Genomic DNA, 14591 nt, shown 5'->3' on the forward strand with positions numbered 1-14591 from the left:
TCTGTGGTCTCCAGGTTTTCTGGGGCAAAGGATGGGTCCCTGGGGTCACCCACACGTGTAGCTGATGGCAGGTTGGTGTTTCTCCAGGGACACTTCTAGTGTCTACGTCTAGGTGGCTCAGGGACAGCCCTCGCCCTGACCACCACGCTGGGGGTGCCAGTGGGGTCGGGTGGGGCAGGGTTGTAGCTGGCTTTTAAGTTCTGGATCTGTTCCTCAGAAACTTCTCCACTCTGAGCATGTAAGCATGTGTCTGCAGATGCTGGAAGTCATATGCTTATATCTGAAAATTTTGACTAAATATCATGAAGAGGAAGGGCAGGGGACTTTTCTAGAACTGCAAACTGGGTGGCTTACACAACAAAAGTCGACTGTCTTGTGGTTCTGAAGTCTGAGGTCAAGGTGTGAGCAGGGCTGGTTTTTTCCTGGGGGCACAGAGCGAGAACCCACCCCAGGCCTCTCCCCAGCTCCCTTGTCTTGAGGTCACTGTCTTTCCCTGTGACTATCCATGTCTTCCCTCTGCACCTGTTTCTGTGCTCACAATTCTCCCCGCCCCCCGCTTTCTTTTTTTTAAAGACTGTCAGTGTCGTGTTGGGTGAGGGCCTCCCTCAAGACTTCTAGAAAGACCAGGCTCCAACACCTTCCTCCTGCCTCAGCCTTCTGGGTGGCTGGGACTGCAGGTGGACATCACTGGGCCTGGCTTCCAGCATCCCTTTTATGGGGGGTACCAGGGATTGAACCCAGGGGCACTTAACCTCTGAGCCACACCTCCAGGCCTTTTATTTTTTTAAAATTTTATTTGTTGTAGTTGTAGGTGGACAGAATGCCTTTATTTTATTTGTTTCTGTGGTGCTGAGGATCGAATCCAGTGCCTCACACATGCTAGGCAAGCACTTTGCCACTGAGCTACAGCCCCAGCCCCCCAGGCCTTTTATTTTGAGACAGGGTCTCCCTAAGTTGCCTAGGGCCCCACTAAGTTGCTGAGGCTGGCTTTGAACTTGCCATAGTCCTGCCTCAGCCTCCCAAGCCGCTGGGATGACAGGTGTGTGCCATCACGCCCAGCCCAGCATTTCTTTTGAGGGATATCCTAAACGGGGGAAACTGCACGGTGCAGCCCTTCGAAGTGTCAGTTTTTATGATCACTAGAAAACATTCCCCCTCCCATCCAGGGCGTTAGAACATGTGCAAAGGGATGGGCAAAGTTGCCTTCTGGTCTTAGAGCTTGAGTAGACCACAGCAGGAGAAGAAGGTGTCTCCACGTACTGGTTCTACAAACTTTCGGAAAGTTTTCCCCCAGGGGCAACTAAGTGTTGGCCTCTACTTCAAAATAATTTGCACACCACTGTGGAAAGAGATTGGAGAAGGATAAGAGACAAGGAAACAGAAATGCTGGGGTGAGAACGCACGGGGACAGAATGGTGGAGAGGCCGCAGCTGCCAAGCCTTAGTTGGAGATTCCGAGAAGCCGGATCCTATTTTCTGTTATGCCGGTTCACTAACTTATCCAGCAAAATAGTGAACAGAACAAACACTTTCCTGTTCTTGAGGAGCAAGGACCCACGGATGTCCCTAAACCCTCCCATGAGTCTCTCTTGATCGGACTCCTGTTCCTGGCAGCCAAATGCACCCTGACGACAACAGTGACTGTCAGAGAATTCAGAGAAGCAAGGGGAAGGCCAACCAACAGCTCAGAGTCAATGCTATTTGTGTTTTTATGTTTTCTTCCAGAATTCTCCTTATGCAAATAATTTTCTCACAAAACAGAATTCCCATATGTAGGCTGCTCTGCTGCTCTTCACCTGTTATCACGAGGGTGTGAAGTCACGTGTTTACGCACCACGTGCACCCAACTAAGTGTACTTGCTGCAGGGAGAGAAACAGGAATTCAACAGAGTGAGGCAGTCCATGAAAGAGAACGTGGGTGCCCTTCTGTCTGCCCACTTTGCTTGGTATGGAACAATCTCCAAGACGTTTTAAGTAGGAAGGCAGGATACAGAACAGTGGGTAAGCCCTCATTTGTGTGAAAGGAGAGAGGGGTAGACTCCAAATATAAACTTGCTCACCGAAGACGCCCATTCTCCTTCAGGGCCCGTGGTAGGATTCCACTTCCCTGCCCATGCGACTGGCCCTGGCTGGTCAAACATGAGTGGACGTACTTTCCAATGGCGTGTTGGAGAGCCCTTGTGCCTTCCTGTCCCTCTGCTGTCATCCCTGGTGATATCTGAGGTATTGGCTCTCTTTCAAACTGGACCCAGGATGATGCCACACAGGGGCCTCAACCACCCCACAATGCACGTGTGGCACGTGACCAGGACGTGGCCTTCCCATGCCAGCCAACAACCTCGTTATGTTCCCAAGGAAAGCAGTCTCCTCTGTGCACACTGTGCTCTGGACGGACAGGTCAAGGGTGAGGCCTGACAGGGGCATTCAGCCTCCCACTTTCCCCCTGGGCCTGGCGCGCGCGGGCTCCGTTCCCAGCAGTAGTGTCAGTAGGCACAGCCTCTGGGCTGCTGTCCACGGCCCCAGCTGGATGAAGTCTGCACCAGGCTGCTTCCTGTTTCACCTCTTCCTGTCTCACTTTATATTCTGTAACTTGCAGAAAGTTTCAAGACTCCTGCATCGGCTTGGCCAGTCCCCTGTGTTGACATTTCACAGCGGGGCTTTTTGGTTTTCTTTGCCACACAAATATCCATGGTGTTTCTTGGAGGCAGTTAAGAGTAGGTCCAGGGGGCTGGGGATGTGGCTCAGGCGGTAGCGCGCTCGCCTGGCATGCGTGCGGCCCGGGTTCGATCCTCAGCACCACATACAAAGATGTTGTGTCTGCCAAAAAATAAAAAATAAACATTAAAAAAAAAAGAGTAGGTCCAACATCATGCCCGTTGCCCGTTGCCCCTGGGGACATTTCTGAAGAGCAAGGACATTCTCCTATGTCCCACAGTACAATGATCACTGTTAGGACTCAACATTGACCGTCCATATTCCACCAACTGTCCTGAGATTGTCCTGGAGAACAGTTTTCTTTCCAGTTCCTGATGGCCTAGGGCCAGGGCGTCCTCTGGCCAGCATGTCTCTTGAGGACCTTTGCCTTTAACAGTTCCTTTGTCTTTGTTTTCAATGAGGGGTGTTTTGAGGAGTGCAGGAGCCTACTTCGTAGGAGGGCCCTGTGTTTGGGCCCTGAGTTTCCCTCCTGATTAGACCCAGCTCAAAAGGATGTGAGTCCCCGTCCCTCCACCCTGGAAGCCCTGCCCTGCTCAGTGCGGCACTGGTGCCCTTGGTAAAGTACAGGCAGGCTCCCTGCTGTGGACCCCAAACCTAGCCCACCCTGACAGATTCAGGAGGGGCCAGTAAGGAGGTAGTCTATGTTAAAGGAGGTCATGGGGCTCTGATAGGATTCAAGTCCTCATAGGAAGTGATACCAGAGGGCTCTATGCCCCCACAGGAAGAGCTCAGTGAGACTGGGTTGTCTGCAGCCACAAAAAAAGTCCTCAGTGGAAACCGGAACTGCCACACTGTGATCTTCAACTTCCAGGCTCCAGAACTGTGAGAAAATACATTTCTGTTTTTTGTTTTTTGTTAAATATCTTTTCAGTTGTAGATGGACACAATATCTTTAGTTGTTTATTGCTACATGATTCAAGGATCTAACCCAGGGCCTCGCACTAGGAGGCAGGCGCTCTACCACTGAGCCCCAGCCCTAGCCCTACATTTCTGGTTTTTAAGCCCCTCTGTGACCAATGAGCCCCTTGGCCAGGGCACCAGAAAGGTACTATTTTTCCCTTTGCAGTTAGGAAGTGCCTCGCCTGGAGGACACTCTGAAGCTACAGGTATCTTGTTCCTCCTCAATTTTCCACCTGCTGCTCCAGCCTCCACAGGTGACTCTCCTGCCTGAATCAATTATTATCATGATGTTTGAATATAGAAATCTTCAAAACATTTGCATATCAGCCAGGCACAGTGGTACACACCTGTAATCCCAGCAGCTGGGCAGGCTGAAGCAGAAGAATGTGAGTTCAAGGCCAGCCTCAGTAACAGCAAGACCCTGTCTCTAAACAAAAATGTAAATTGGCTAGAAGTATACCTCACACACACAAGATTTAAATATCATTCTTCAAAAGATTGAATAGCAACGTTCAGATGATACTATTCTACTTCATTATTCCTTCAACATTTATTAGTATTTGCTAATGGGTTTTTTTTCCACTTTATTTTGCATTGTTGTTGTTGTCATAGTACTGGGGGTGGCACCCAGGGGTGCTGTACCATAGAGCTACATCTCCAGCCCTTTGTATTTTTCATTTTGAGACAGAGTCTAAGTTACTGAGGCTGGCCTCCAACTTGCAATCCTCCTGCCTCAGCCTCTGAGTTGTTGGAATTACAGTCATGCACTACTGCTGCAGGCTCATGGCTCATTTTTCAGGGAAAAGGATCTAGCACTTTCATCAGATTCCTTTGTTATGGGCCAGGCTATATGGGCAATGACCAAACAGACTCCATTTTACCCTGAGACTCCATAGCATGTAAGAAATTCTTTTCCCATGGGAAAGCCCCGCCTCTGTTCCCACTAATAGTTTCCTAGCAGAGCATACTTGGCAACACAAAATAGTAATTCTTATACAATGTAAAATTGTTCTCTTTGCTTTCCATTTTTCTGGGGCAATGCACATTGTCAGAGATCGATTGTCTAGACGTTAGTAACCACTCTCTAACTTGTGCTGAACTAGGGTCATTTTGACCTCCTTCCCTTCTGCTTGCTTGCTACTATGCCAACCTGGAAATTCCCATGGGAAATACCAACTTACCCATTGCATTGTCTCGCTAACTGCCCAATTCAGCTTCTGTACCTGCATTCTTGCAGCTACGTCAACCCAGATGTGGTTTTTGCCTTTAAATATCCTAAAATGCTCAGGCTCGGGGCTTTTCCTTGTAGAGACAGTTAGGGGTGCTGCAGGGAGCAGTCACCAGCCGGCTAGCTAAATAAAGACTCTTCAATTTGGACAAAACTGGGACTCGGTATGCTTTCTGAGTGACCTGCCCCGAAATGTTTGGAGGCCCCAGCGAGATCTACTTTTCTTGCATTCTGGCGGTCGCACAAGGAAGGTGAGGTGGTGGAACGATCACCTAGGGGAAGGCCTCTGAAAAGATGTTCCTCAGCCCTAGGGCCATCTCTCCACCAACCCCCACCCACCTAAAACTACAAGAGTCATCTGTTTCCCCAGGGAAGGTAAGTCTGGTCTCCCTTGGTCCCCTGGTCTGCGTCTGGTCTCCCTTGGTCCCCTGGTCCGAGTCTGGTCTCCCTTGGTCCCCTGGTCCGAGTCTGGTTTCCCTTGGTCCTCTGGTCCAAGTCTGGTTTTCTGTAGGTTAAATTTGTCTTTGGCGCCTTACCTGTTGTGTGTTTCATTGTCCTGTCTTGTTTATTGTTTGTTATTGTTTGTCCCCTTTCTGTTTTACGTTAATTTCTACCTCAGTTTGTTTCTAAAGTTAAAAAAAAATGGTTAAAAGGGCACTTAGGATTCACACAACAAATCCACCATGATTTCTGATGGCTCTTGTCTATTGTGTTGAATTGGTGCAAACCAGCCCCATCTGGGCTCAGGTGTCCCCAGTTTCCTGGGGAAAGCAATACTGAGGAGCATCTTCCTGTATACCACTCTGCGCCCTCCGTCAGTCCCTCAGGAAGCCCTCCCGGAGGCAGACAGTTGGGTGAAGGCCTGGCTGCTTTGGAGGACTTCTGCCAGACAATGCCAACTGCAGCACAGACAGCCTGAGTCCATCCATCTGGGTGAGAAGTATGTCTGCTCCCATTCTCACCCTGGCTGGGCACTTCCCGCTTATTCTTGGCGTCTTTTTCAGAGCAGTTAAGGAAGCCCTGGGCTCCAGGGTTTGTGTCTGCCACTAGAGGGAGCGCCTGGTCCACTTAGGAGCACACTTAGGAATCAGCAGCGATGCTCTCGCCAGGAAAGCAGACCTCTGCTCTGGAAGCACAAAGCAAAGTGGTTCCCACAGCTACCCACGCCAGTGTGTACAGAGACTTCAAGCTGCAGCCATGAGTGGCTGCGTACAAAGATTCAGGCTGGTCAGGGGCAGGGAACCACAGCCAGCGGACTGAGAAGCCCACTGGGAAGAAAGGAAACGCAAATAAAAGCGGAGACACTTTCCTTGTCCCAGGACTGCCACTATTTTGTTAAATCTTCATTCAAATGTCACTTTCTCACTGCAGCTGCCCATTTAGACTGTGCCCCAGCATTCCTGAACCTCTTTCAGCCTGCTCTGATGTTCACAGCTACTAACTGACTTAAGGAATATGTCTTAATAACTACAGGCTGAACCCAAGACCCTCACAGTGTGAGCACTGGACACCCTGCGTCCTGGGTTGCCCCTGGCCTCAGGACAACCCCAACAGTCATCACCCACTCTCAGTACTTACTGTTAATCACCTGTCTCCCGCTGGCATGGAAGCCCCAGGAGGACAGGGATTTTGTCTCTAACGCGTCCTTTGATGTGTCCCAGACACCCAGAACAGTGCTTGGCATGCTGCTGGTGCTAAATAAACATGTGCTGCAGAAGCAAGTCACGTCCTCATGGTAAGAACCCAAAGAGGAGAACCTGCCAAGGACCACTTGGCAGAATGGCAAGTACACACACTCAGAGCCTGTGGGATTCCAGAGTTTCTCCAAGTTTCTCCTGCAGAGCTGTTCACAGCTGTGCCACAGACGAATGCACGGGACACTCACTGTGGCATCTGCCCACAGCAGACCCTGCCTGGGTGCCATTAGATACAGGACACTTCTGGAGGAACAAAGTGCAGTTTAAGAGTTGAAGGCAGTCGCTGACGAGGAGCTGCCAACCTGTGGATGGACGGGCCTCAAAGTGTCCAGGACACATGGGCAGAAAACATGGCTGCCAGTAGGGGGAGAACACAGAGGGAAAGAGGGCTGCGGCTCCTCTCATTGCCCTCCCTGCACTCCGTGGCCAGAATTCCCCCCAAGCACGGGTTTCTTTTATAATTTAACACTGAGGGACATGGGGACCAAGGCTAGTTCTGGAGCAAAAATTCAAGCCAAGGGGCAATTTAGGTTTCGTTGAGGAAAAGTAAATTTCAGAATAACCAAAATTTATGAAGGATGAGTGACTGTCCCCACTCATCCTCTGATAATTCCTGCCCATTGCTAGGCCACTTCTTCAAATCGCCTTTCTCGCCCCACAGCCACCACCCTAACCCAGGTCACAACCAACTGGATGCTGGACTTTGCCTCCACCCTCAACATTCCAGGATCCTCTCCAGATGGGAGCCAAGCTGGCACAGATCCAGGGAGAGCACCACCAAGCCTGCCCAAGGCCTCTTGAGGCCCGCAGACCCTGGCCTCTCTTCGCCACCTGTCCCGGCTCAGATTTGTCTGTCTCTTTACCCCATCCTTCTCGCTTCTTGCAGTTCCTCCCATCACACTAATTTCTTTTTAAATTCTCTTTAGGTATCAATGACTTGGCTGGGAGTGTAACTCAGCGGTAGTTTGCCTAGCATGCATGAGGACCCAGGTTTGGTCTCCATCACCACCAAAATAAGCAAATGGCAGCTGTATTGAGACATGATCCATATGCCTTCAAGTCTACCCATCTGTAGTGCCCACTTCCGTGTCTTGTTAGTATGTCCCCAGAGTGCAACATTGGGACTCAGCACCTGCCACACCCAGGGAGCCTGTGCTCACAGTTATCCAGCCATCACTCCATGCCCCTGGCCCTGGCAACCCCTCACCTACTTGCTCGCTCTGTGGATTTGGCTGTTCTGGACATTTTGTGTAAATGGAACCATATAATGTGTCTTTTGTGACTGGCATCTCTCACCTAGCATAAGGATCTCAGGGCACATCCCTTCTGAAACACACATCACTGTGCTAGCCCTCTCCATGGCTGAATAACATTCCAGCCCATGTCCGCCCACGCACAGCTGAGGGCCATCTGGGTTGTGTCCATCTTTTGGCTATTGTGCACATGCTTCTGTGAACATCTGCATATGACTTTGTGTGGACAGTGTCATTTCTCCTGGGTAAGCACCTAGGAGTGGACTAGCTGTGTCATGTCGTAACTCTTGAGCCATTTGACTCTATCCACAACAGCTGCATCATGTGACACACCCACCTACAGTGTGTGAAGGTTACGGCTGCACTAAATTCTTCGCTTTCACTTGTTATTGTTATGTTTGGTGCTAGGATAGAACCTAGGGTCTTGCACATGCTAGGCCTGTGCTATACCACTGAACCACCCATCAGCCCTTTTTTTCTTGAGACAGGTCTTGTTAAGTTCTCCAGGCTGCCCTCGAACTCGCATCCTCCTGCCTCAGCCTCACAAGTCACTGGGATCGCAGACACACCACCACTGCTCAGCCTGTTACCATCTTCTCCTTAACCACTGAGCCACATCCCCAGTCTTTTTTTATTTTTTGAGACAGGGTCTCATAAAGTTGATTGGGGCCTCCCTAAATTGCTGAGGCTGGCTTTGAACTTGCAATCCTCCTGCCTCAGCCACCCCAGCCACTGGGATTGACAGCCGTGCACCCTGGTGCCCGGCATGTTGCTGTCTTCTTGCCAGCCCTCCTACTGGGATGAAGTGCCTCTCCTGAGGTTTTGATTTCCATCCCTGATGGTGGTGATGTGAAACGTCTTTGCCTGTGTTCAGTGGCCGTTTCTATATCTTCTTTGGAAGAATGCCTGTTCAGCTCCTTTGCCCATTTTTAACTGGGTTATGTGTCCTTTTGTTCTTCATATGTTCCAGACGTCAGCCCCTTGGCAGATCCTTGGTTTTCAAAAAAAGTCTTTTTCCATCCTGCAAGTTGCCTTCCACTTTGTGTGTGCACGTGCAGGCTTGTGGGTGTGCAGTGTGGGATGGAACCCAGGCCTCTGTGCGCACTAAGCTAGACCTCAGCCTTGTCTTTTCACTTTTTTTTTTTTTGGCAGTGCTGGACCTTGCAGCACTAGGCAAGCACCCACCACTGACCTAGCTACACTCCCAGCCCATCTTTCCACTTCTTTTAATGTGTGTGTGGTGCTGGGGACTGAGCCCAGGGCCTGGTGCAGGTGAGGCAAGCGCTCTACAGATGGAGCTGTGTCCGCAGCTTTTCACTTTGGATGGTGTTCTTTGAAGCATGAAAGTTTTTAATTTGAAGTCCAATTTTCCTATTTTCCTTTTGTTGTTTGTGCTTTAGAAGTCGTGTCTCAGAAACCACTGCCTGATGCATACAAGGTCATGAAGGGCTATCCCTATAGTTTTTTGGGGGGTGGGGGTGGGGGGTATTGGTTTTGGCTTTTGGTGGTGCTGGGATGGAATCCATGGCCTTAGGCCTTCTACTCAAGCACTGCTGAGCTATACCTTCAGTCTCCTGTGGTTTTTTCCCTAAGAGCTGCCAATCTAATATACAATGACCCAAAATGACATCTCAGAGAGCAACTACACTCCTACAGGTGAGTCACTAATATTTCCTCTTTTCCAATTCTTTCTTTTTGGTACTGTGGATTGAACCCAGAGGTGCTCTGCCACTGAGCCACATCCCTGGTCCCCTTTATTTTTTATTTTGAGACAGGGTCTCATGAAGTTGCTTAAGATCTCGCTGAGTTGCAAGTTGCACTTGCCACCTCCTGCCTCAGCCTTGAGTCACTGGAATCACAGGTGTGTGTCACTACACACAGCTCCTCTTTGCTTTTTAAAATGACAGTGATGTTCCAGTTACTGCTTTCCCTCACGCACCCGGCCTTGGCCCAGCCTGCCTGGCACACCCTTCTCTCACCCCACCCCACCATCCTGTTGATGCCCCCCTCTCCCTTGGCCCTCAGCCCGGGCATCATCTCTTCCTGGAGGCCACCAAGTCCAGGTGGTGCTCCACTGCTATGAGCCAAGAGATGGCCTAGAGCTGGCATGATGATGTGTGCCTGCAGTCCCAGCTACTCGGCAGGTAGAGGGGGAGGAAGACGGCTGGAGTCCAGGAGTTCAAGGCCAGTCTGGGTAACACAGGAAAACACTGCTTCAAACAAAACAAACAAAACGGCTGGCACTTGCCCCCAGAGAAAGCAGGTTTCCACTGGGGTCATTCAAAACCTCTCTGCCACTGCCATAAACTCAGAGTTCCCTGAAGGCAAGGGTCAAGCCTGGTTTTGACATCTGCCCCTTGCTCTTTCTGCACAGCCCCTGACACAAGCCACACTGATAGGGCACAGACAGATGCCAGTGGAGGGAACATGAGGTCCAGGGAATGATCCGGTAACTGGCCTGCTGTGCAGACCCCCACGTGTTATTTCCCAAGAAGCAATTCACCTGCAGCTCTGCCTGGCTTCAGTGGACAGGATACACTAAAACCCTCAGTAAACTACCTGTTATCTGCAAGAGGAAGGCAGGCCTGAAATAATGTTGGTAAGAGGGACCCAAGTTACCCTGAAGGGAGATTTTGTGTACCCTTTCATAGGCCAGACCCTGAAACTCAGGGAAATAAGGATAATTCCTCCAAACCATAAAATATGTAAGAATTTATAGTTAAAAACCCAATTAAAACTGGTCAGCATGGGCCAAAGTGACCTAGAGTTCTCATGGCAGTCAAGTCAAGGGTGGATCTGAGCAGGAATCTGATAACTTCTCTAGGATCACCAATAAAACTGGAGGGCAGGAAGGGCAAACTGTCCCTCTCCTCTCTGAGAGGAACTACTGTCTCCCTTGAGAATGTCCCCTTTCCTATCCCTTCAATAACCTCATACCTATTTCTGCAAGTGACAGGTCTGAAATCTTTCTGATTTGATTGCAAGAGGCAGGGTTTGAAGGGGGTCTTCACAGTGCCTCAGTTTCCCAGAAGGCCCCAGCTCCTGGATGATGTCCCACTGTCACCACCTCTCCCTTGGTAACGGTGACATCCTCACCCTGCCCATCTTCCCACCACTCCATGGCCCATCCTGGATCCCACAGAGTCCTGTGGTGGCACAGAGAGCACAGAGCCAGGTTCCAATCCCCTCACTCCTGGCGCTGGCCATCTCTGTGAGACCCTCACCCACCGCCCTTCGCGTCTGCCATGCCGCCACACTCCCCCAGCTGTCCTGGACCCTCTTTCTCTATGGCTGCTCTCCTTTGCCATCCCTTCTCAGGGTTTTCCAACAGCCTCCTCCCTGGCCCTTCCACCTCCACCTCGCTGAGAGTGGGCTGAGACAACCTGAGCCATATCATGAACTCCTCTGCTCAAGACCCTGCAGTGGCGCCCGATTCCCGCAGAGAAGAGGCCAGAGTCCTAAACTAGTCCTAGAAAATGCTCCGTGACACCCCACCCCACTACCACACTCCACCTTGCTCACTCTTTCCCAGCCCACCTGCCTCTGGGAAGCTCCTGAGGTACGCGAGACCTGTGTTCCCACTGATGGGAATGTCCTTCCTCTGATACCTGTATAGCTCAACTCCTTCAAACTTGGGTCCCGTTGACACCTGTTCAGGAGGCCTGCCCTGACCTCCCCACTTTCAATTCACCACCACACAGCCTGGCACCCCAGGCCCTTTTCCCCTACTCTACTCGTCATTTCCATGACACTGCCTTCTCAACCACATTCAGTCACGAGTCACCGAACAAGATCTGAGATCAGTGTCATTTGGCAAACACTCTGCCTTTACTTACATAATGACGTAGGATGTAAGATGGGCAGGCCCCTGCATACCTAGGACATGAGGTAGGCCTACCCTCCACAGCTGCAGCCACGCAGCACATGACCACACTAAGTACGGCAGGCAACTATAACCGTGGTGTCTGTGTATCTAAACATATACAATGTGAAGTAAAAACACTAGGCCATAGGTTTCTTTAGTTCCAATCCAATCTTGAGGAACCACCACCATAAGTACACAGTCCATTACTGACCACGATGGTGCTATGTGGCGAGTGACCCTGTCTGCACGCCTTCCTTGTTCTGCCTTTGTGTCTTCCCTCACTCCAACAATCCCATAGCATCCTCTTCTGCATCCAGATTGGTGCCTGACACATAGCAGGTGCTCAATAAACACTCACCGAATGGGTCAACGCTTTCAATTTGTCCAGCATTCTGCTAGGGGTGGAGGCCCTACCAAGACCCCTGCTCCCCTGGCACTGATCTTCTAGTTGAGGGAAACAAGTAAATAACTGCAATTCTTTTTTAAAAAACTTTTTAGTTTAGGTGGACACAATATCTTTGTTTTGTTTTTATGTGGTGCTGAGGATCGAACCCAGTGCCTCATGCAAAAGAGCTCACAGGCCCTGCAGGATTGGGGTATCCAACACATAGTGGAGAGGAGGGCCCTTGAGGTTTTTTTTGTTTTTTTATCAGGAGTGGGGCACCCCAGCTTTGTGGTTTAAAGCTGGGCGGGGAAAACACAGCCTGAGGGCCACCTATGCCTGCCACTTGTTCTCAGAAACAGCTTTGTAGGCACACAGCCACACCCATCCACTGTCTAGAGCTGTGATGGCAGAGGTGAGTAGGCTGGCACCAAGCCCAAAGGGTCACAAGGTCCAAGAACCTTTACAGGGAAGGTCACCAGTCCAAATTTATGATGAAGATTCAGGGTGCAGGTGACCGTTTCCCTCTCCCTCATCCCATGTCAAATCAATACCAGTTCCTGTTGGCATTCCCTGTGGAGTCCCATTCCTTTTCCCATCCCACTGCCACCAGTCCTACTGGAGCCACCATCTCCACCTGGACCATCACACATGCTTACTGGCCTCCTTGTTTCTGCCCACAAGGAAGATGGAGGCATGTCGCGCTCCCCAGTGGCTCCAATGCTCCAAGAAGAAACAAAACAGACACCATGGCCCAGGAGGCCCTGCAGGATAAATCAACTTCTTCCCCTGACCTCAAGCCTGGGCAAGAACCCATGATCACTCCTGCCCAGCCTTGATGGCCTTCTGCTGGTTCCCCAAGCACTCAGCAAGATCCCCCTCACCAGGCCTTTGCACGGCAGGTCCTGAGTTCAAAATGCTTCTCCTATATACCTCCCCACAGCCCTGAAGGTCATTCCTCAGGGAGCCCTTCCCTGCACAGCCAAGGCAAGACCTAACCCTAACCCTAACCCTAACCCCACTCTGACCTACGGTCCTAGTCTTCATCATTCACTGCCATGACACCTGAGGACCTACGTCTCACTGTCTGGCTCGCCCATGATAGCCCAGGTCTTGTCCCTTTTACTTTCTGCTGGGTCCCTTCGGCTTCTTGCAGACACATGGCAGGTGAATGAATGCAGGCCTCCAGAGATAATCATGAAATCCACCTGCCAAGATTCAAGAGACCAAGTGTATGAAGAAATTAGAAGGGTGCCTGGCACACAGCACCCACATAATATTAACCTTTAGTGTCGCCAGGATGACCACTAGCTCCACCTGGTCCCAGGTTGGGGGTGGCCTCCAACTCCCTCAGTTTCCTTGCCTGTTAAATGGGGAGGAATCATGCACCCAGCTGACTAAACCGGGTGATCAGGCGTGTGAGATGCCCACGTGTGGCCAGTTCTCCACGAAATGGTCACAGGTTGCTGCTCTGCCGCAGGTCTCTCTTAAACGTCCCTCCTTCCTTTTCCAGGAAGACTGCCCCTGAGGCAAAGCTGGTGGCCAGGCTAGGCCCGAATATTGCTGGCCCTGCCCATGGCTGGGAAGGCCAGCAAACTAGGGACTGCTGTGGGTGCCCCAGGGTGCGAGGATGTGCAGACCTGCACAGATGCCCGAGGTGGGCAGCTCCCCCTGCACCTCCGGAAGGCCAGCCCTGGAGCCCGGGCCTCGTCCACCTGACTGACAGGAGGCCGCAGCTGTGCTTCCCAGGAGGCACAGCGAGTTCCAGAGAAGGCCCTGGGCTCTCCGCCCTTCCCTGCCATCCCTAGGGATCCCAGATCCCACTGGCCACGTAAGGAAACGGAGCTGGGCAGGACGAGGTCACACAGCGCGGGGCCAGCGGTCCAAGCCTTCGGGCTACTTGGGCCTTCTCAACGCAGACGTGTGCCAGGTCACTTCCTGCACAAAATGGCGCCCCACAGAAAGACCTCAGCGACTCCAGGGTCCACCCCGACCCTGGTGGAGAGGCGGGAGCGCCGACAGGCACCGCGAGCTTATTTGCATACACAAAAACTTCACGAATTTCATTGGCCAGGAGAGGTCTCTCCGCGTTCAGCTGGGCTCCCGGCGGTGGATTCCAGTCCTACCCGACCCCGCCTCTCTCATCAGGGATTGGTCTGCGCGAGTCTTGTTCCTATTGGCCCGAACGCCTTCCATCACTCTTTTAAAAACCCAAGTGCCGCTTCCTCCTCCTCCCCGGCCACAGAACAACCGTTAGTCGCGTGCGCGAGTTCCTCTGCGTCAGGACGCGCGCGCGCGTACGCGGGCCGTGGCGGCTTCTCATTCAAACGGCCCAATCAGCGGCAGCCCCGCCTCCCGGGTCTCCTTCCGCTTCCACTCCGGTTCTCAGGTCCTCCGTTTTCCCCGATCCCCTTTCCGAACCCCGCGCGCCCTCATTGGCCAGCCCGCCACGCAGTCCCCTCCCGAACGCCTCTCGCTTACGCCTGCGGCTTGCGGGGAAGGGGTCGAGTGCGTAGAGTCCCGAGGAACGTGCGCGCTGACGTCTCGGGTCA

General features: G+C 51.7%; 1 long non-coding RNA gene across 1 annotated transcript; it reads left to right on the top strand.

Moving 5' to 3' along the window:
• The first annotated feature begins 4234 nt into the window (after nucleotides 1-4234).
• Nucleotides 4235-9152, top strand: LOC124084126 (uncharacterized). The gene is made up of 2 exons (XR_006849049.2): nucleotides 4235-5217; nucleotides 7466-9152. It is a non-coding gene; the product is annotated as an uncharacterized LOC124084126 (long non-coding RNA).
• The last annotated feature ends 5439 nt before the right edge of the window (nucleotides 9153-14591 follow it).

This window comes from Marmota monax, unplaced genomic scaffold (genome assembly GCF_021218885.2).
Source record: "Marmota monax isolate L192 unplaced genomic scaffold, Marmota_monax_Labrador192_F-V1.1 WCK01_AAM20220418_F8-fsc00215, whole genome shotgun sequence".
Lineage (NCBI taxonomy): Eukaryota > Metazoa > Chordata > Mammalia > Rodentia > Sciuridae > Marmota > Marmota monax.